The sequence below is a fragment of the Xenopus laevis genome, chromosome 6S (genome assembly GCF_017654675.1).
Source record: "Xenopus laevis strain J_2021 chromosome 6S, Xenopus_laevis_v10.1, whole genome shotgun sequence".
Taxonomy (NCBI): Eukaryota; Metazoa; Chordata; class Amphibia; order Anura; family Pipidae; genus Xenopus; species Xenopus laevis.
The window spans coordinates 113225715-113245731 of record NC_054382.1 but is presented as its reverse complement, the minus strand read 5'-3'; the positions used below and the strand labels follow the sequence as shown (position 1 = coordinate 113245731).

Below are 20017 nucleotides of genomic sequence, written 5' to 3'. Positions count from 1 at the left end.
ATTCATATAAATGCTATGTAATATATAGGATTATGCACCGTTACAAAGATGGTGTGAGAGTAGTGGCCAATTCTGGTTTAAAGGTATACGACTATATTGCATATGGGTGTTATGCAATAGTCAAACAGCAGGTAGGTATTATACAATTGTAGCACACCCTTGAGTGTACTTTTGCTGTATATTGAGGCTGTGTGTGACCAGGCTAAAACTGCTATTAGTGTGCCCCAGACCCCCAGTGTACCTGTGCAACTCCCTGCAACTCCCGGTACCTGGTGTGAATAAATGCAGCAGGATATTCAGCCAGACAGTTTCTTTGCAGTAAACTATAACTGGTTTATTTACAGAGAACAGTAACAAGGTAGTAGTTCACAGGCACTTTGATGTTCACAGTTATCATAGAATAGCTTCACACAGCAATAATCCCTCTAAAGAGTACAGGGTGCAGCGAACGGGCTAGTATTCAGTATTACAGCAACAATAGACGTGGGGAATAGTTACCACTCTCACTAGGCACTATCCCTCTGGTGAAACACTAAGGCAAGGGTTTCTCAGCCTGAGGTCTTGTATCTTGGCACCGGACTTGATCCTCACCTCACCCACTGTATTCAGCCTGGGATCTTGGGTCTTGGTATCCTATCTGGTCCTCAACTCACCCACTGTAGTCCCTGCACTAGTGGTTCAAATACCACGGGGTCCTAACCCCACTATTTCTCCTCGTTGGAGCCACGTCTGCTCTCTAGCTACCCTGGGCTAACTTTCACTCCTAGAGCGACTATTACTGTATTACTATCACTATCTTACACTTAACTAACTTTTCCGGCAGACCTGGACCTGTAGTACCTCACACTGAGGCAAAGTCCCAGGACAGACCCAGACCTCATGGTGCTAACCCCTTTTATATTAACCAACAGTGCCATCTAGTGGACAATCCCCAGGTACTAGTGTGGACCCAGCTAGGGACATAGCTGCCTGAGTTAACTAAAGGACCCTTAGGTGTCCAAATACTAAAGAGGAATGCCTGAGATAAATACACCCAAATCTCAGGGTCTCTACATTCTCCCCCCACTTAGAAACGTCAACGTCCCCGTTGACAAACTAAACCGTTAACCTCAAGTGCACAATAAATCACATTTTAAATAACATTTACCATTTGTACATCACGCTTCAACAGCCTCTCCAGAGGACTGCCCCTGGTACACTGGTTCCTGTAACAAAGAAATATTGCAACCTGCATTTTACCTGAGCAAACCCTATTACCTCGGGAAGTAATCCCTACAGTTACCAACACTACATGTTAACAGATATTACAGTAGTGAGAAAAGTCAGGCACAGACAATACTTCAAGAACAAAATGCTTTATTAACCAACAGTCTCTCCTTTTCCTTTGATCGCAAGGGAAAGAAAATGAAGAAAAGAAAAATGGTGGTGACAGTCCTCGTCAATTAAATCCACCTGAGTCCCAACAAGCAGCAACAAAAACTCCACACTGGCCGACTTCTTGGGGTCAGCTTTAACTTTTGCTGGGGGTGTTTACTTTCCTCTCCCCCCACAACAGAACAGCACCCTCCTGGGTGTGGCGCCTATCACGAGGCAGCAATAACAAGTCCCACAGATGCCGGCTTAAATCATGTATGTGAACCGCATCTTAGTGTCCTCGTAACTGATGTAGTATTTGGGGTGCGGCTTCTCAACAGTGCCCCCTTCTGGAACGGAAACATCCACACTGAAATAACGTGGGGTGGGGTTCTTCTTCCCACAGCTATGAACAGCATGGCGCAAAATGGTGCGTCCCCACCACCACTCATTCTCCAGGGACCGCACGAAGCTCCAGGCAGCTGCACGCCTGGCTTGGTCAGGGTGAGAGAGCGTATTGCCAATTGTTTTTTCTTTGGCCACGATCTCTTCCACCACCCACTCATCCAAATTTTCCTCCACCTGCTCGTAAACCCACAACGGGGCGTAGGGCATATAATACCCCCATTTCCTGTACACGCGGAAATTGATGACCCGCTGTACCCGAGAAACCCTGCAGAAGATTTCAGGATTAGCTCGACCGGGGATTACCCAGAAATGCTTCTCCTCAGCCCGGGTAATTTTCTTGGGGGCCCAGAAGCTATGGGGTAATTTAAACAGAGGCCTATCGGTGGCTCCATCATCTTCCGCCTCATCCACTGTCCCCTCCTTACCGCTGGACGCACCCTGAGTGACCCCTCTGCTTGGCAGATCTGCTCCCTTACGGGCCCATCCCTCCTTGTTGCTAGCCTCAGGGTATGGGGGGGGTCCTTCCCTCACGGGTGGTTCTTGGGGGCCCCGGCTGGGGATATTGGCACTTACCCCCTCTGGGCGGTTGGAGCGGCGGGAAGGTGGGCGTCGTTCCTCGCGGGTGGCATCCTCCGCTTCCTGGGAACCTTTGGAGGGGACCTCCTGCTTAGGCCCTTCCTCCGGTTTACTGTCCACAGGCACCATGACGCTCTCCGCAGCCGCGGGCAGCGCTGGTGCCGCTTTGGGTGGGACGGAGGCCTCCGTCACTGCACGAACATGCGGGGTGCTGCCCTCCAGGGGGGTCTCTTCCTCTGGACGGTCGGTGATTCTCAGGAGGGCGGTTCTCACTGCCAGCTCTCGGTGAGGGTTAGCCGCCTCTGGATCTGTCGATTCGGACTGACTTGCACCCTCCGTAAAGTAACGCTCCTCATTGGCCATGAGCGCGATCAGTCCTAGAACAGCCTGGGGTGATCCTTGAACCTTGTCATCCATGTAAGGCCCGATCCAGCAGCTTTGCTGGCAATGTGGACATCGACCCCTGACATCGTGGAAGGCTGGGTAAACTTCATGTCGACATCGGCCACAGACCGGGACCATCACAGAATCACCCGAGTCGCTCACCTTTTGAGCAAACACTCCACCCCAGGTATAGCGGGGGCTCGTGTCTTTCAGCACGCCAATCGACAGCATTGCTGAGGTAGATCGGAAGCTACCCTGATCACTGTCAGACATACTGGACCCTTCTGACGCTCGTTGAAGTTTCAACTGCAAGGCTCGCTGCACACGTCTTCTCCTCTGGCCAGCTACTCTCGCACTCATTCGCAAAATGGCCGCCATGACGTCAGTCTAACAGGGGCTCCTCCCTGCTCCCTTTTGGCGCCGAATTCTGCACGTCAGATTGGCTAATACCCCACCTCCTGGTGTCAGAGGAGGTTGGGCTAAACAGAGTGGTACTGCAGACAATTAGGGCCACGTCACTCACACTTGTTTCGCGCCTTTCTCTGGCGCCAATTTACACGATCCTGATTGGTTCTCCCCACCAATCTGGAAAGGTGGGCACACAACTTTCCAGTCAGCCCTCTCCTTCAGGCAACAGTAAATTTAGGGCGGTCGGAACTCAGGCTGCAAGCTGCGCTAGGCCAAGATGCCTTTTTCCTCTCTGGTCCGGCACTGCAGCGCCTGTCACACTTTTCTCTCACAGCAATGAGTTCAATAAAGATATCCCGGACGAGCCCCCAAATGTAGCACACCCTTGAGTGTACTTTTGCTGTATATTGAGGCTGTGTGTGACCAGGCTAAAACTGCTATTAGTGTGCCCCAGACCCCCAGTGTACCTGTGCAACTCCCTGCAACTCCCGGTACCTGGTGTGAATAAATGCAGCAGGATATTCAGCCAGACAGTTTCTTTGCAGTAAACTATAACTGGTTTATTTACAGAGAACAGTAACAAGGTAGTAGTTCACAGGCACTTTGATGTTCACAGTTATCATAGAATAGCTTCACACAGCAATAATCCCTCTAAAGAGTACAGGGTGCAGCGAACGGGCTAGTATTCAGTATTACAGCAACAATAGACGTGGGGAATAGTTACCACTCTCACTAGGCACTATCCCTCTGGTGAAACACTAAGGCAAGGGTTTCTCAGCCTGAGGTCTTGTATCTTGGCACCGGACTTGATCCTCACCTCACCCACTGTATTCAGCCTGGGATCTTGGGTCTTGGTATCCTATCTGGTCCTCAACTCACCCACTGTAGTCCCTGCACTAGTGGTTCAAATACCACGGGGTCCTAACCCCACTATTTCTCCTCGTTGGAGCCACGTCTGCTCTCTAGCTACCCTGGGCTAACTTTCACTCCTAGAGCGACTATTACTGTATTACTATCACTATCTTACACTTAACTAACTTTTCCGGCAGACCTGGACCTGTAGTACCTCACACTGAGGCAAAGTCCCAGGACAGACCCAGACCTCATGGTGCTAACCCCTTTTATATTAACCAACAGTGCCATCTAGTGGACAATCCCCAGGTACTAGTGTGGACCCAGCTAGGGACATAGCTGCCTGAGTTAACTAAAGGACCCTTAGGTGTCCAAATACTAAAGAGGAATGCCTGAGATAAATACACCCAAATCTCAGGGTCTCTACACAATGGCTGTATTATAACATGAACTTGTAGACCACAACTTTTGAAGTCAACGTGGTCCATATATTTGCTTACATTCAACTATAGGCTGTTGGAATAGTTATCAGTCTTAAGGATCTCCCTAATTAGAATCTATGTTCTACGACTGGACTTATTCCTGCTGATTAAGAAAATAAGATAAATACGTATCCTGCTTCTGCGACAGGATTGGCCTGGGGCTAAATGGACGTAGACATGTATACAGTCATATATACATTTAACAAGGATTCTAATATCGCCACAGCTGGATATCAGGCAAGATAGATGTTCTGTATATTCCAATGATAAATCAAGGTCTATTTATAAAACTGGTATGATATTCATCAGGATCTCTTTCTTGGTTACAGGAGTGCAACTTATCTGGTCTCAGTCTGGAAGACAGTGGGTGCATCAGTCAGTGCAAATGTTTGGTTAAATCACATACTGTATACTGTATTCACTACTGCCACAGGGTTTTAGAGCTTTGCAATGAGGTATTTTATAGTACAGACCTATTTAGTTTGTCTCCAATACAATAGGGGTCAGCTCTTGGACTATATATTCATGGGACATATTATATTAATGGGTACCATATAAAGCTGGCTGTAAAATTAGGTATTCTCCATCAATTCAGTTATAGCTAAAAGTTTTGATCCACAGGTTCGTTATAACAGGCTATTCTGTAATGTTAATCCATATGGTGGACAGGAAGCATGCAATCTTGGCATGCTGGGTTTTCTAAAGGGCTATGTTACTCTGGGTTTAGCCTTTTACACCACCATAGACTGGCCTGGCTAGTTGAGGTAAGTATCATAGGGCTTAACATCAAGCTATAAAAAGGGTCTTATACACTATCCTTTTAGACCAAGGCTGCAGTATCGGCCTTAGGCAAGGTCCTGGTTATTGCATCTCTTGCCAACAGGCTTGGACATGCATGTATGGTTAGTAGGGGAGTTCCATTGCAGAATAATAGGTAAATAATTATATCTCCATACCTAGATTAAGTTTAATCTTGAACACTTAAGGATGGTACAGTCCATGTCCGGGGATTTGAGAATAACCAATCTCTAGCAGTATTGTTGGTTGTAATACTTCCTTGAGTCATTCAAATTTCTTCTTATATGGTAAACTCATGGGAGCAGGCCATACAGATTGTTTATAGGCCCAATCTATGGGGTACAATAACTCCAGCTATGTACAGGTCACATCTGTGAAGGCTCGAGGACTGTATCATAGCAAGGTTATGCATATCTGCAGGCATTTCTTTTACCTGGTCTACTCCAGGGCACGCTGATCTTTAATACTATCCAGTCTTGTTTGGTGTTGGATCATGAGCTAAAGATAAAAACAATTTCAATCTGTACAGACTGCAGAATGCTTCTAGATACCTCACAGGGCAGGTAAGGTATTCCCACATTGGCAGCACTCCTTCTCCATAAGTCATTCTACGGACCTCTCATTGAGAGGTGTATTGGTTATGGTCTGGAATAAATACAGGTTCCTTAGTATTAAAGAGACTGGGAACTACACTAGGTGATGCCATGTACCGGTAGTGTCATACAGAGCGGGGTCATGTAGAATACTAGTGATGGTATTTTTCCTTCCCCCTACTAAATCCTCTTTTGCAGGTACCATGCTTTTGAGCCATTTCCAAGAGTCCTCTTGTGGATGTTATGCGGTTGGAATAAACGTGCTGGTATGTAGTAGGAGTAAGACTATGTAGAAGTGTTACTCTGGGTTCCTATCCGCTTCTATTTAATAAGAGATAGTTCTCTCTTTTTAAATGTAATTGTCATGCTGGTTTCACACTCGGTATCATTACTTTGGTGTGGGTTCCTTTAAGGAGTACTATTTCCTTTTATTCTCTTCCAGTCCATTTCCTCTGAAAATAAGAGTTCACAGATTTCCACAAGGTGATTTTGGTCCACCTTTGGGGGTTTCATTCTTCTGAGTTTTATCTGGTATAGATTATACTCGGCCACTTCCTTATGTGTAACAAATTCCCTCCCATTGGGATATTAGCTTGCTAAGTCCCGGTAAGTATGACATGGAGTGTCCAGGAAAAGGGAAGATTGTATCATACTTACCGTGATCTTCCTTTCCTGGACACTCCATGTCAGGTTTCCCATCCCTTTTTCGGTAGTTTCTAGAAGCTTATTACGAGACACCGGACTGGGGGTGGGGTTGGGCTTTTAAAGCTTTGGGGAGGGTCCTTCTGATGGGAGCACTGGGGCGGGGCTATCCCGGTAAGTATGACATGGAGTGTCCAGGAAAGGAAGATCACGGTAAGTATGATACAATCTTCCCTTATCTGTGTGTCTAATGTGTGTTACCTCTGTGTTGTGTAACTCAACCTACCGAGTATTTTCCTCCTTATAACTGTCAGTAGAACATTTGGGGTGTAATCAATTTATTACTTGGCCTTTATTAGATCTTAATACTTTAATCTTTGTCCCCTGATGCAACTTTCATTTAGGCAGTGCATGTATTTAGTGTAAAGGCATGTTCAGTATTTTATCTGTAATACTTGGTATTCTGCATAAGGGATCTTTCCATAATTTGGATCTCTATACCTTGAAGGGGCTGTTCACCTTTTACTGTTATAGAATGTCCATTTCTAAGCAACTTCTCAATTGGTCTTCATTATTTATTTTTTATAGTTTCTGAATTATTTTCCTTTTCCAACTTTCAAATGGGGTCACTGATCCCATCTAAAACGGCTACAAATGCTTTGAAAGGCTACACATGTATTGTTATTGCTACACTTTATTACTCATCTTTCTATTCAGGCCTCTCCTATTCATATTCCAGTCTCTTATTCTAATCAGTGCATGGTTGCTAGGGTAATTTGCACCCTAGCAACCAGATAGCTGAAATGGCAAACTTGAGAGCTGCTGAATAAAAATTTAAATAAGACAAACCACAAATAAAAAATGAAAACGAATTGCAAATCGATTCAGAATATCATAATCTACATCATAATAAAAGTTCACTCAAAGGTTAACAACCCATTTTAAAGTGGTTGTTCGCCTTCCAATCACTTTTTTCAGTTCAGTTGTTTTTAGATTGTTCCCCAGAAATTACTTTCCATTACTTGTTTTTTTTACTGTTTTTCCAAAATCGAAATTTAAAATTGAACGTTCCTGTTTCTGTCTCTGGTGTTTCAGTCTGGCAGCTCAGTAATTCAGGCGCAGACTCTAAACTGTTACAATTCTGCACATTTAGTTGATCTTTAGTTGATACATTTCGCAGCAGCATCTCTGGAGTATTAGCAACTATTGTATCAATTCTAACAGCTGCCTGTAATGAAACCCAGAGATTCTGCTCAGCAGGGACAAAGATAAGAAATGTATCAACTAAACATATCCATTTAGAACAGTTTACAGGGTCGGCGACTCCTCGCCCCCCCCCGGAGCTAATTTCGAAGGTGAAAAATTACACTTTACACTTATTAGAAAAACGGTGACACATAGAAAATGCAATGTAATTGGAAAAAGTCATTATTTCTGGTGATCTATCTAAAAAGAACTAGTTGTTTGAATTTGAACAAACCCTTTAAGTCTACTAAAAACATCTGAAATAAATCCAATTGGATTGTTTAGCCCCAAGTATTGAGTCGGGCAGCTTAGTTGGGAAGAAAAGGAATTCATGCATTATATTCATGGTTGGCTTTGCCTGTTCATGAGTTTTTCAGGGGACAGGGGTTATGTAATTATTATATAAACTGTGTGTTTTAATAACCGATGTAACTGGCTCTTTACAATGCAACATGACACTCTTTTTCCAGAGCAAAGGATACTTTTCCTATGCACACGTTGCACCACGTTGAGTCCTAATGCTACTCATATTGTATGAAGGAAGCCATGTTTTGAGTGCATACAGGTATGGGACCTGCTTTCCAAAATGGTTTTTAAAGCTGTAAAGGGGGCCTGGCAATGCTGCACTTCCTGGATTAGCTGGGCCCCCCTTAGTCGTGAATGGAGCCAAAAACCAACAGATGGAGCTGAAGAATAGGACCTTTAAAGGTAAGTTCCACTGAACACTAATGGTCTTTTTTATTTTTTTAACCCCTTTCCGCCATTTTCTTTCTTTTATGGGAGATCCTGGCCCCCAATGCTTTTTAAAAACTATTATGAGTGTCCCTGGCCACCAATTTTTTTTTTTTTTACTTGAAAAGAGGGGCCTGACCACCAATGGCTTTTTAAAACTTTTGTTTGTGTATGTGTCTTTTTATAACTTGTGTGGGTGGGATAGGTGGGGCCGGCCTGGGGAGGGTGGGAACCAGGAGCCCAAAAATGTTGTTGAATTGGTCCCCGTGATTTCTGATGGCTGCCCTTTTCACAGCAACAGCTTTTCCGCTTTACTGTAACGGGTTGTGGAAGGAAACCTTTTATTCCTTTGCTGTGAATTTCTAAATTGCATTAATACAGATTAATGCAATGCAAAAGTAGCTAGGGTGAGAATTCGACTTTCTGCTGCACTTTCAATAGTTTAAGGAATAAGTAGTCTTTTGAAAGACTTAGCCCATCAATATGTTATGGCTCTCAAGGGCTTAGTTGCCTCACAACCTGAAGGACATTGATTCCTAATAGCCCAAGCATAATCTCCATGTTGAATTGCTATTTTAACACGCCAGCTGAGCCCTTGTCTGCTACAGAGGTAACTTGTGCAGTCACTAGGGTGAGATTAATTAGTGTTTCTGGAGGATCACATCCTCATCCCAACTGTTGGTACCGTGGGCAGCTGTACAGAGGAAAATGGAAATGATTAACCCTGAGGCCCAAAAGGTGTGTCGGAAAATCCATGGCTCCATTTAGACAAATCCAACTTCAGGGAAAGCACCAAATCCTTGCTAATCAAAGGCTGCATTAAAAGTAAGGTGCAAAGGAGAAATGAAGATGGGAACATCTATTACAGATAATCTACCCAATGCATTAAATGTACAGGAATAAGAAATTAGAAGATCTATTTCATATGAATGCATGAGGTTGTAGGCTGGATTACTATTCATGTCATGAACAAATAGGGGGCGTCTATAACATTATAATTGTCATGTTTAACAGCAGGCAAAGTATCATCTCTAACAGTACACAAGGCTCTTTTGTATGGGCTATGTGAAGGTATGCAGGGTATAGAGAACTAGAACTCCAGGGTACTTAAAGGAGAATTCAACCCTTAACTAAAAAAACCCCCTAACCCTCTACCCTACGTAGAACCCCTCCCTCCTTCCACCCAGCCTAGCTGCTAACCCGGGGAAATGCCCCTAACTTTTTACTTAACCGCCGGTCCAGATTCAGGGATCACAGTTCACGGCAGCCATCTTCCGGGTCTTCGGTAATCTGAGACCGGCGAATCAGCGCATGCGCAGTTGGAGCAATTTCCCAGTTCGCGACAACTGCGCATGCACCGTAATTGCCAGAAGAAGACACAAAGACCCGGAAGATGGCTGTCATGAACTGCAATCCCTGAATCTGCACCAAGGGGTAAGTAAAAAGTTAGGGGCAGTTCCCCGGGGTAGCAGCTAGGCTGGGGGGAGGAGGGAGGGGGGTTTACGTAGGGGGTAAGGTTTTTTTTTTAGTTAAGGGTTGATTTCTCCTTTAATAGCTTCACAGGTCACATGGTGGTAGAGTTCTGCAGCTAGTCGGGTACCCGCGGGTTACCCGCAAAAAAACGAGTAACCTGTGGGTTGCAGGTAGAACTTTGGGATGCGGGTATAGCTGCAGGTCAGCGGGTTTGCGGGTTGGGTTGTAGGTCTTCTAAATAGCGAGTTCTACTCCTTTATGTAGGTTTTAAAAACCTTTTTCTGATCACTCCTACATCTAATGATGTCATTTCCGGTTTACAATGACAGCACTTCCTGTTTCTTGATGGTCAGCGGGTCACGGATCGGGTTGCGGATAAGGTACTTGCAGGTCCAAGTAATAATAACAGTGCCTTGTACTATTGGAAGCAAAACCAGTGTATTGGGTTTATTTAATGTTTACATGATTTCCTAGTAGACTTAAGGTATGAAGATCCAAATTTCGGAAGAACCCGTCCCAAGAATTCTGGATAACACGTCCCATACCTGTACTCATATTTAAGTTTATATACAGTCATATGAAAACGTTTGGGAACCCCTCTCAGCCTGCATAATAATTTATTCCACTCTCAACAAAAAAGATAACAGTGGTAGGTCTTTCATTTCCCAGGAACATCTGAGTACTGGGGTGTTTTCTGAACAAAGATTTTTAGTGAAGCAGTATTCAGTTATATGAAATGAATGTGAAAAACCAGCTGTGCAAAAAGTTGGATAATTTTGATAATTTGAATGCATGTAACTGTTCAATACTGATTACTGTCAACACCAAATTGGTTGGATTAGCTCGTTAAATCTTCAACAGGTGTGTCCAATCATGAGAAAATGTATTTAAGGTGGCCAATTGCAAGTTGTGCTTCTGTTTCACTCTCCTCTGAAGAGTGACAACATGGGATCCTCAAAGCAAGTCTCAAAAGATCTGAAAACAAAGATTGTTCGGTATCATGGTTTAGGGGAAGGCTACAAAAAGCTATCTCAGAGGTTTAAACTGTCAGTTTCAACTGTAAAGTATGGAATCAGGAAATGGAAGGCCACAGGTACAGTTGCTGTTAGTGATGGGTGAATTTATTCAGCAGGCGCGAATTTGCGCAGAATTCCTGCGATTCGCCACTGCCGAATAAATTTCCAAATCCGCCGCAAAATTCGACTACATAAAAAAAAAATGAAAATTCGCGAATTTTTCGGCGAAGCGAAACACCCCAAATTCGCCCATCACTAGTTGCTGTAAAACCCAAGTCTGGCCGGGCCAAGAAAAATACAGGAGTGGCATATGTGGAGGATTGTGAGAATGGTTACAGACAACCCAAAGATCACCTCCAAATACCTGCAAGAACATCTTGCTGCAGATGGTGTATCTGTACATCGTTCTACAATTCAGTGCAATTTGCACAAAGAACATCTGTATGGCAGGGTGATGAGAAAGAAGCCCTTTCTGCACTCACACTACAAACAGAATAGCTTGTTGTATGCAAAAGCTCATTTAGACAAGCCACAGTCATTTTGGAACAAAGTGCTTTGGACTGATGGGACAAAAATTTAGTTATTTGGTAATGACAAAAAACGTTTTGCATGGCGTAAAAGAACACTACATTCCAAGAAAAGCACCTGCTACCTACTGTCAAATTTGGTGGAGGTTCCATCATGCTGTGGGGCTGTGTGGCTAGTTCAGGGACTGGGGCCAGCTTAAATATATTGCAATATATGGACAAACAATCCCTGTTTTGTTTAAAGGGTAAGGCATTTTTTAGTAGCAGTATGCACAAAATGTCGCTGTCTTAAATATATTGATAATGGGTTGAGTGCAGAGGAATCTTGTATTTGACTATATGTATTTTGTGGTCACAGCCTCATTGCACCCCCGCCTAATGGTTTTAAAAACTAGTGGTGAGCACAACTTTCCCTTGTTTGTTATAGTTTATACAGGAGCAGTGACCAGCTCCATGTTGTAGCCCCCACCCTTCCCAGCTATAGTCAGGTGATCCCACTGGTGTCTGATAAAAGGGCAGCCAAGTATGGGGGTTTTACTTTGAAAGCAGCTAGTAAGTTGCAGGTAAAACCTAGTCCCTTTGTAAAATGTATAATTAAACCATAGAATTCTTAATGAATCAGACAAAATTAAGCGTAGGACTGGCCAGATGTGGGATGACTTTGACGTAGTTGGCCAGCTTAAATATATTGCAATATATGGACAAAGAATCCCTGTGTTGTTTAAAGGGTAAGGCATTTTTCAGTAGCAGTATGCACAAAATGTCTCTGTCTTAAATATATTGATAATGGGTTGAGTGCAGAGGACTCTTGTGTTTGACTATATGTATTTTGTGGTCACAGCCTCATTGCACCCCCGCCTAATGGTTTTAAAAAATAGTGGTGAGCACAACTTTCCCGTGTGTGTGTGTGTGTGTGTGTGTGTGTGTGTGTATATGTGTGTGTGTGTAAAACAGTCCAACACGTGTAATGCACAGTATTAGTAATAAGATTATCTTCTGGTGGTGCGTCTCCCCAATAAGCGGTGAGTCAATCCGCCAAACTTATGTATATATATTCCAACAGGGTCGCACTCATGTTCAATAAAACGTAGCATTTATTTTAAACGCAATAAAAGCATGTATAAGTTACAGCCAACTTATCTGTTCAGAATTCTGTTCAGAGTCGATACATAGCGACGTTTCGGGAGCATCACGTTCCCTTTCTCAAGCACGACTCTGCCATAGAGTATAACATACAGAAACATCCATTTCCTGGATCGTATTATCGCATAAAGACGGAAGTGACGTAGTCGGTTGCCATGGACATGCGTATCTCAGGATATTGCGCGTACATGGAAGCGGATACATCTACTCCCCCTTGGTAACCATGAACATTATTATATAGCAACATCAGATCAGTTACAATAGTATGATTCTAATAGCAGATGTATCAAAGTATAACATAACATTTATGTCAACAATTACAACTCACATAGGAAAACCTTCACAAAAATAAGTGCAAGTCAAAATCTCGATATAACATATATATATATATATATATATGTGTTACATTATATTCCAGCAAAGGCCAAAAATAGTTTGTTAGGTAATCTCAGTAATCCCCCCATTTGGGATAACCAGCAAATCTTCCACGTGCCTTTGTGACGAGACAATGGGCTGCTCAGCCTCACTGTAGGGGTTGCACAAATGTAGTGTAGCAGCCTGTAGTGTATACAGTCCATGTATGGTATAGAAGCACAGCTGGAGTGTAAATAGCCAATGCAGGCAGTGTATATTCAATGGGAAAATGGAAGTGTTTTACATTCTTGGACCCTTTGTGCAGTTCGGCATATATGGCTATGTTTATACCTCACACCTTCCTTCACATCATCATTTCCAGGGCCACGGGTAAACATCAAAACGGAATACATAATATTGCTTAAGGAATCTAGACCAATATAGAATCATTTGAGGTTAAATAGCAAAAGAGAATACAGTGTTTAACATATATTCATGCAAGGCGCAAGATTACAAATGGATTTAAATAGTCATTGTATATTTAAAGACAGACATCACTGTAATATGTTCCAGTCATGCTGTTATGAGCTGCAATAAAACGACAGCCGGCTGAAGCGTCTGATATTTGCCATTGTTCTGCTTTGAAAATACAATTTCAATTCATTATTCTTCTACTTAATTTCCAGGGCTGCCTCCATGTTTCTCTAAAACGAGTGCACTTTAGTCTATAGCCATAAAAGACCAGTGTCCGTAACAGTAAATGATTTTTATATGCGATAAACTATTCACAAACAAAAATTAATAAGAATTTCGCACATTGATGAATTGGGTTCATGGTTTCCTCAGTGCTACACTCCAACAATATACAAAACAAAGAAACACATACATTTCTAACAGTTACTCCCCATGTTAACAAAATACACCATTTGAAAATGAGCCAAAAATAAGCACATTTGTTTTAAGGACTATTTAATTAGCACAAATTGCATTCAGACACCATCCAATAAATTATATTTATGATGTGCCTTGGCCACACCCTGCTACCTGTACTAAGTTACCAGTCAGGAGCATTGTATATATAGCACAGGTATAGGATCCATTATCCGGAAACCCGTTATCCAGAAAGCTCGAATTAATCAAAGGTCATCTCCCATAGACTCCAATTTATCAATATAACCCAATTTTTTAAAAATGATTTCCTTTTTCTCTGTAATAATAAGCTTGAACTTGATCCAAACTAAGATATAATTAATCCTTCTTGGAAGCAAAATCAGCCTATTGGGTTTATCATTTATCAATGATTTTTTTAAAACTCCCCTAAACTTCCATAAATTCGACCAATATAAATTTATTATTTAAATCGAACTTGTAAAACTCGAATTGAAACAGCCCGAAATTTCTAATTGAATTTGATCAAACTAGATTCAAGTTTTTTCTCCGAAGGAAGGCTACAAAGCTCCAAATTGATCCCTGGACCTCTGCAAATCAGCAGGTTTTAGGAGGCGAATAGTTGAATTTAAATTCTAAAAGGGCCAGAGTATGATAAATCTTGAATTTGAATTTTCAAAAAAATAAAAAAAACTCAAATCGAATTTGAATAACTCCCTAGTCTAATTTGACAGCTTTGACCGTAAAAAAAATTTAAATTTCAATTCAACCTTTAATAAATCTGCCCCTTAATGTTTGCATGATTTTCTATTAGACTGAACTTATGAAGATCCAAATGACGGAAAGATCTGTTATCCAGAAAACCCCAGGTCCTGAGCATTCTGAATAAGAGTACCTGTACAAATTTTTGATTTCTGAAGCATTTTTCTTTCCTCCCATATTTCAGTCTCTTGTCCATTATCTGCTTGCTTGATCCTAGCTGCTGCACGCATTTTGGTGCTATCAGGATCATAAGCTCTATAGCTAAATGACAGGAAATACGTGTTTTGGAATGCATAAATATTTATAAATTATGGACCACAGTAGATTTATCTGTAAAGCTTTTTATAACTTGCTGGGCAAAATAGTCCTTCATTTGCACTCGTCATTATGTAGGCTCTTGTTAGTGTTCCAATGTTTTATATCCTTTTTTAGTAACCCTTAAAACAAGACTCTTTATTTTTCACAAGAGTCCAAAATTCTTCAGTTGTGCCCCCTCTTAGGCACTATTTTCTTATTATAAATCCCTTTTAAGATCAAAATAAAAAGTGGACTAGAAGAAGAGTCCAAAATATCCATTGCGTAATTACTAATCGTTTGCGGATGTTTTTGTTTGAAATCATACCATCATACCTCTAATGACTTCACTGATTGAGATCCAAATCCCATGACTAGTATTGGGGCTGCATCTATATCTCAGATATCCCCAATTGATGTTTAATCAACCAATGAGCTTCTCTGTATATGTGTATATTACTGTGTAATTTTGTGCATATTTTGGATGAAATCCTATGCACCATTTATGGGTGGGGCAAACAATATTGTAGGTCATATAGGATGTTGGGGCAATAATTATTGGTCATTGGAACAAATGTGCTATTAGGTATTTTCTAGGGATGCATCAAATCTAGGATTTGGTCTGGGGTTTATAGAAATCCCAGCATTTTAGCAAGATTCCAGTTTGGTAAAATCCATTCCAAACCCTTACTTTCACCAATTGATAAATGCATTGCTAAAAATCTCATAGGAATGAATAGAAAGTGGGTGAATTTTTCCATGGTTAGGAGTGATGGGTGAATCTGATTTGTTTTAGGCTTGCCATCTGTCTGGATTTCACCCAGACAACCCGGTTTCTGGAAGGGCTGCCCAGGTGAAAAGTTCCTGTCCGGATTTCCAAATTAGGAAAAATGGAGAGGACACTAAAGTGTCGGATATCGCTGAATGACATGGCGATTAGCCAATTGTTGAATGACATCAGCCAATCGATGATCGCCGATGTCACAGGCCCTTCCCCCGATGTCACAGCCCGTCCCCTGCCCATTTTGCCGAAAAAAAAAGGTGGCAACCCTACCCCTTTTGCTTTGCTGAAAATTTGCGAAATGGCGAAAAATTTGCCAAATGCATTGAAGTGTATGGGCAAAAATGTTTTTTTTCTTTTTGACAGGCAGCAATTTTTTTCACCCTATGGACGTCTTTTTCGCGCTGAAACCTGGTGAAAAATTTCCCTACGTCACTAGTGGTGAGCTCTAATCTCACATTTTGAACAATTTGCCACTAATTGCCATTTAACTATACCGCACTGTATAGTTGAAGGCAACAATGTTGAACATAGGTGATTTTTCCTGATTGTTGATCAATGTTTAATATAGATATTATGGCTTGGGTTGGGTTTAGTACTTGTCCATTCTACAATTATGAATTTGATGTATCCTGAGTGTGTTATCGATACTTCAAAATGGTATGCTTTATTTTGGTTAGAAAGGTATATTTATAAATAATTACAGGATAAATACAGTGTTCAATAATAAAAGTAGTTTAGAATAAGGCAGTATCATAACTACATTTCTTTGGTTCATCTCAACTTCATTGGTTTCCCCTTTATTTCCTTACCATTGTTTAGCATTTAGCTTTGAACAGTATGCTACAAGTTAGAAAATGGAAACAACTAGTGATGGACCAATTTCTCCTGTTTCGATTCGCCGAAAAATGTGTGAATTTCCAGAGAAATACGCAAAATGTGAATTTTGACGCTGCCAACAATTTCGCCATTGCCGGAGTCAATTTGAAGCGCATTAAAGTTAATGGGCACCTTTAATTGTGGCCGGAGTAAAAAAATATGCGGAAATTTGCTGCGAATTTGCGCCTGCCGAATGAATTCGTCCATCACTAGAAGCAACATTTCGATTCATTGAAAAGTTTTAAAGGGGTTGGGTAAACTTTTTAGTATGATGTAGAGAGTGATATTCTGAGACAGTTTGGAAATGGTTTTTATTTTTGTTTTTTTTAGCTTTTTATACTCTCCAGCAATCTGGTTGCTATCACCCTAGCAGCCATGCATTGATTTGAATAAGAGACTGGAACTGAATAGGAGAGGCCTGATTAGAGAGATGGGTAATAACAAGTAGCAATAACAATACATTTGTAGCCACACAAAGCATTTGTTTTTAGATGGGGTCAGTGACCCCCATTTGAAAGCTGGAAAGAAGAAGAGAAATCAAGAAATAATGATGACCAAATGAAAAGTTGCTTAGAACTGGCCATTCTATAACATACTAAAAGTTAACAGAAAAGTGAACCACCTCTTTAAATCACTGTGGCATACCTCCCAACTGTCCCGTTTTGAGCGGTACAGTCCCGCTTGTGACAGCTTAACCCGCTGTCATGGATTTGTACTAATAAATCCCGGGTTTCTCTTTGATCTGCTGCACTAAACAGCCAGAAACAGATACAAAGTATCTAACTTAATTGTATCTTGGCAGACAGCCCAGAAAATAAATTGAATTTTTTTTTTAACAGTTTGATAAGATCAGACTCAGACTCAGACAGCTTAAAGGGCAATTCATCTTCATCTGCAAAACTAATAACTTATAAAAAATACAGAAATGTGTTCAAACTTTCATAACCTGCCAAATTATGTAAAATAAACATGGTAATTAGGGGGTGTGGCCATACAAATGGGCATGGCCAAAAAAAAGTCGGCTCGTCAAATCTTTTTGTCCCTTTTTCTGCTTCCTAAATGTTGGGAAGTATGCTATGGAAAGGACCTGTGTGTGTTACAGGACATAGTTTGGCATTAGCAGAAGAGATGCAATGATCTGTGCCATGTGACAGGGTAAAAAAGGCCCAGCAAGGGTTAAAGATGATCTAAAATCTCAACATACAAATGTATATAATTTAGAGGAACCACCTATGCATTATCTAATGGCAGTCATTGCAATCTGAATAGGTGCAGGTTTACAATGAAACAAGCCAGATACACACCTACTCCATTTCCAAACCCTACTGACCAGCAAGTGATCATCAGCACGAGGATTAAAGGTGAACGAAAGGTTAAATCTAAGTAAGCCTTATCAGTTAGGTATATATGAATACACTAGTAATGTTGCTCTGTCAAAATAAACACCATTTCTTTCCTTCTGTTGTGTACACATGGATTTCTGTATCAGACTTCCTGTTTTCAGCTTAAACCAGGGCTAGGGCTTGAGCATGCTCAGTTTGCTCCACTCCCTCCTCCCCTCCCTGCTGTAATCTGATTCCAGAGCTATGAGCGAGCAGGGAGAGACTCAGGCAGGATGTGATGTCACAACAAGATAATATGGCAGCTGCTATCCTAAACAAACGGAGAGAGCTGTTTACTCAGGTATGGTAAAGCTTTCTGCAGAATAAATATAGTGTTATAGCTTGCACTATTGTAGCTAATCTATTGGCAATAAACTGCCTCAATACACATTTAATGAAAAAGCAGGAGACCTAATTTGTAACTGATATATATTGGAAAGTTGTTTCTCTAGAAGTCAGAATAATAAATACAGATTTTTATTCCCAAAGCTTTAGATCCTCTTTCAGCATTGTCTGATTTCTGAAGCTTCCGCCCCGGCCGTGTCTGAGTACCTGTAGAGTGGCTCATTATTATTCTGCCTACATTTACTTTCTAGTCAAATTGTTCATGTGACAAGAAATCAAAGACTGTAAAAATAATAAAAGATGTGTTTTTAATTCCTCCTGTCACATCTGCTCACAGCAGGGCCAGTAGTCGTGAAAAAAAATCCTGAAGACTCCATTCAAACACGGCACTGCCTACAGAGCCTCAACCTCTATTGCACATTATTAAAATAGACATAGCAGGCACGGCACATTGCAAGGGGAAATTACTTTACAAAACCAAAAGCTGAACTTATTTAAAAGACAATTGTTCAGCGCTGTAAATAAGTGTTTTTCTTACGCACCTTTCACAAAATGTAAATTTTAAATTCAATATTCATTACTGCTGAAGTTTAGAAAGTGTGTATGTCTATTGCAGTGTGTGATACTGAGAGATTCTACCAGATTTTGGGTTATATACTGTTCCGTTTTTAGAGGGACAGTCCCTCTTTTGACAGATCAACCTGCAGTCCCTCATTTGTACAGGAACTGCACTGAACAGCCAGAAAAAGAAACAAAGTTTCCAACTTAATTGGCTTTTGGCAGAGAGTCCAGAACAGCCTCAGCAGCAGATAAGATACTCTAGTAACAATTTCGAGATAAGCAAATAAGTTTCCAGATAACAGATCCCCTACCTATACCTAATTCTTTTTCCTTTTCTGTCTTCCCTTTTTGTACACACTGTATATTCACATTAATCAACTTACCATTATACATTAAAGGGGTGGTTCACCTTTAACTCAACTTTTAGTATGTTATAGAATAGCCAATTCAAAGCAACTTTTCAATTGCTCTTCATTATTTATTTTTTTTCAGGTTTTTTTTAGTTATTTGCCTTTTTCTTTGTATTCTTCTCAGCTTTCAAATACTGACCCCATCTAAAAACAAATGCTCGGTAAAGCTATACATTTTTATTTTTTACATTTTATTACTCATCTCTGTTCAGGGCCTCTTCTATTCATATCCCAGTTAGGGATGGGCAAATTTTTTCGCCTTGTTTCGCTGCAAAATTGACGCCCATAGACTTGTATGGTGAAGTGCATCAAAAAAAAAACGCGCATAATGGGCGTCGGTGACATTTCACCGGCGATAAATTTTTGGCGAAACTAAGCGGGTCCAATTCGCTCATCCCTAATCCCAGTCTCTTATTCAAATCACTGCATGGTTGCTAGGCTAATTTGGACCCTAGCAACTAGATTGCTGAGATTGCAAACTGGACAGTTACTGAATAAAAAGCTAAATAACTCAGAAACCACAAATTATAAAAAATGAAAACCAATTGCAGATTGTCTCAGAATATCACTCTCATACGGCATACTAAAAATTAATTTGAAGGTGAACAACCCCTTTATTGATCCCCTTTTAGGGTCAGGCCGCACAGGGCGTTTTGGGGAGATTAGTCGCCTGGCGACTAATTGCTTTGTTTTTCTCCCCAAACGCCTTCCCTGTTCCTGCTCCGGTCA

General features: G+C 41.4%; 1 long non-coding RNA gene across 2 annotated transcripts in view; it reads left to right on the top strand.

Moving 5' to 3' along the window:
• Positions 1–17879: 17879 nt before the first annotated feature.
• The window catches only part of LOC108695383, a 34496-nt gene continuing 32358 nt past the window's right edge, over positions 17880–20017 (top strand). The window contains exon 1 of one of the 2 annotated variants that reach the window (XR_001932132.2): positions 17880–17973. This is a non-coding gene — a long non-coding RNA (uncharacterized LOC108695383). The remainder of the gene's footprint in view (positions 17974–20017) is intronic. The other variant, XR_005962369.1, reaches the window with a different exon arrangement.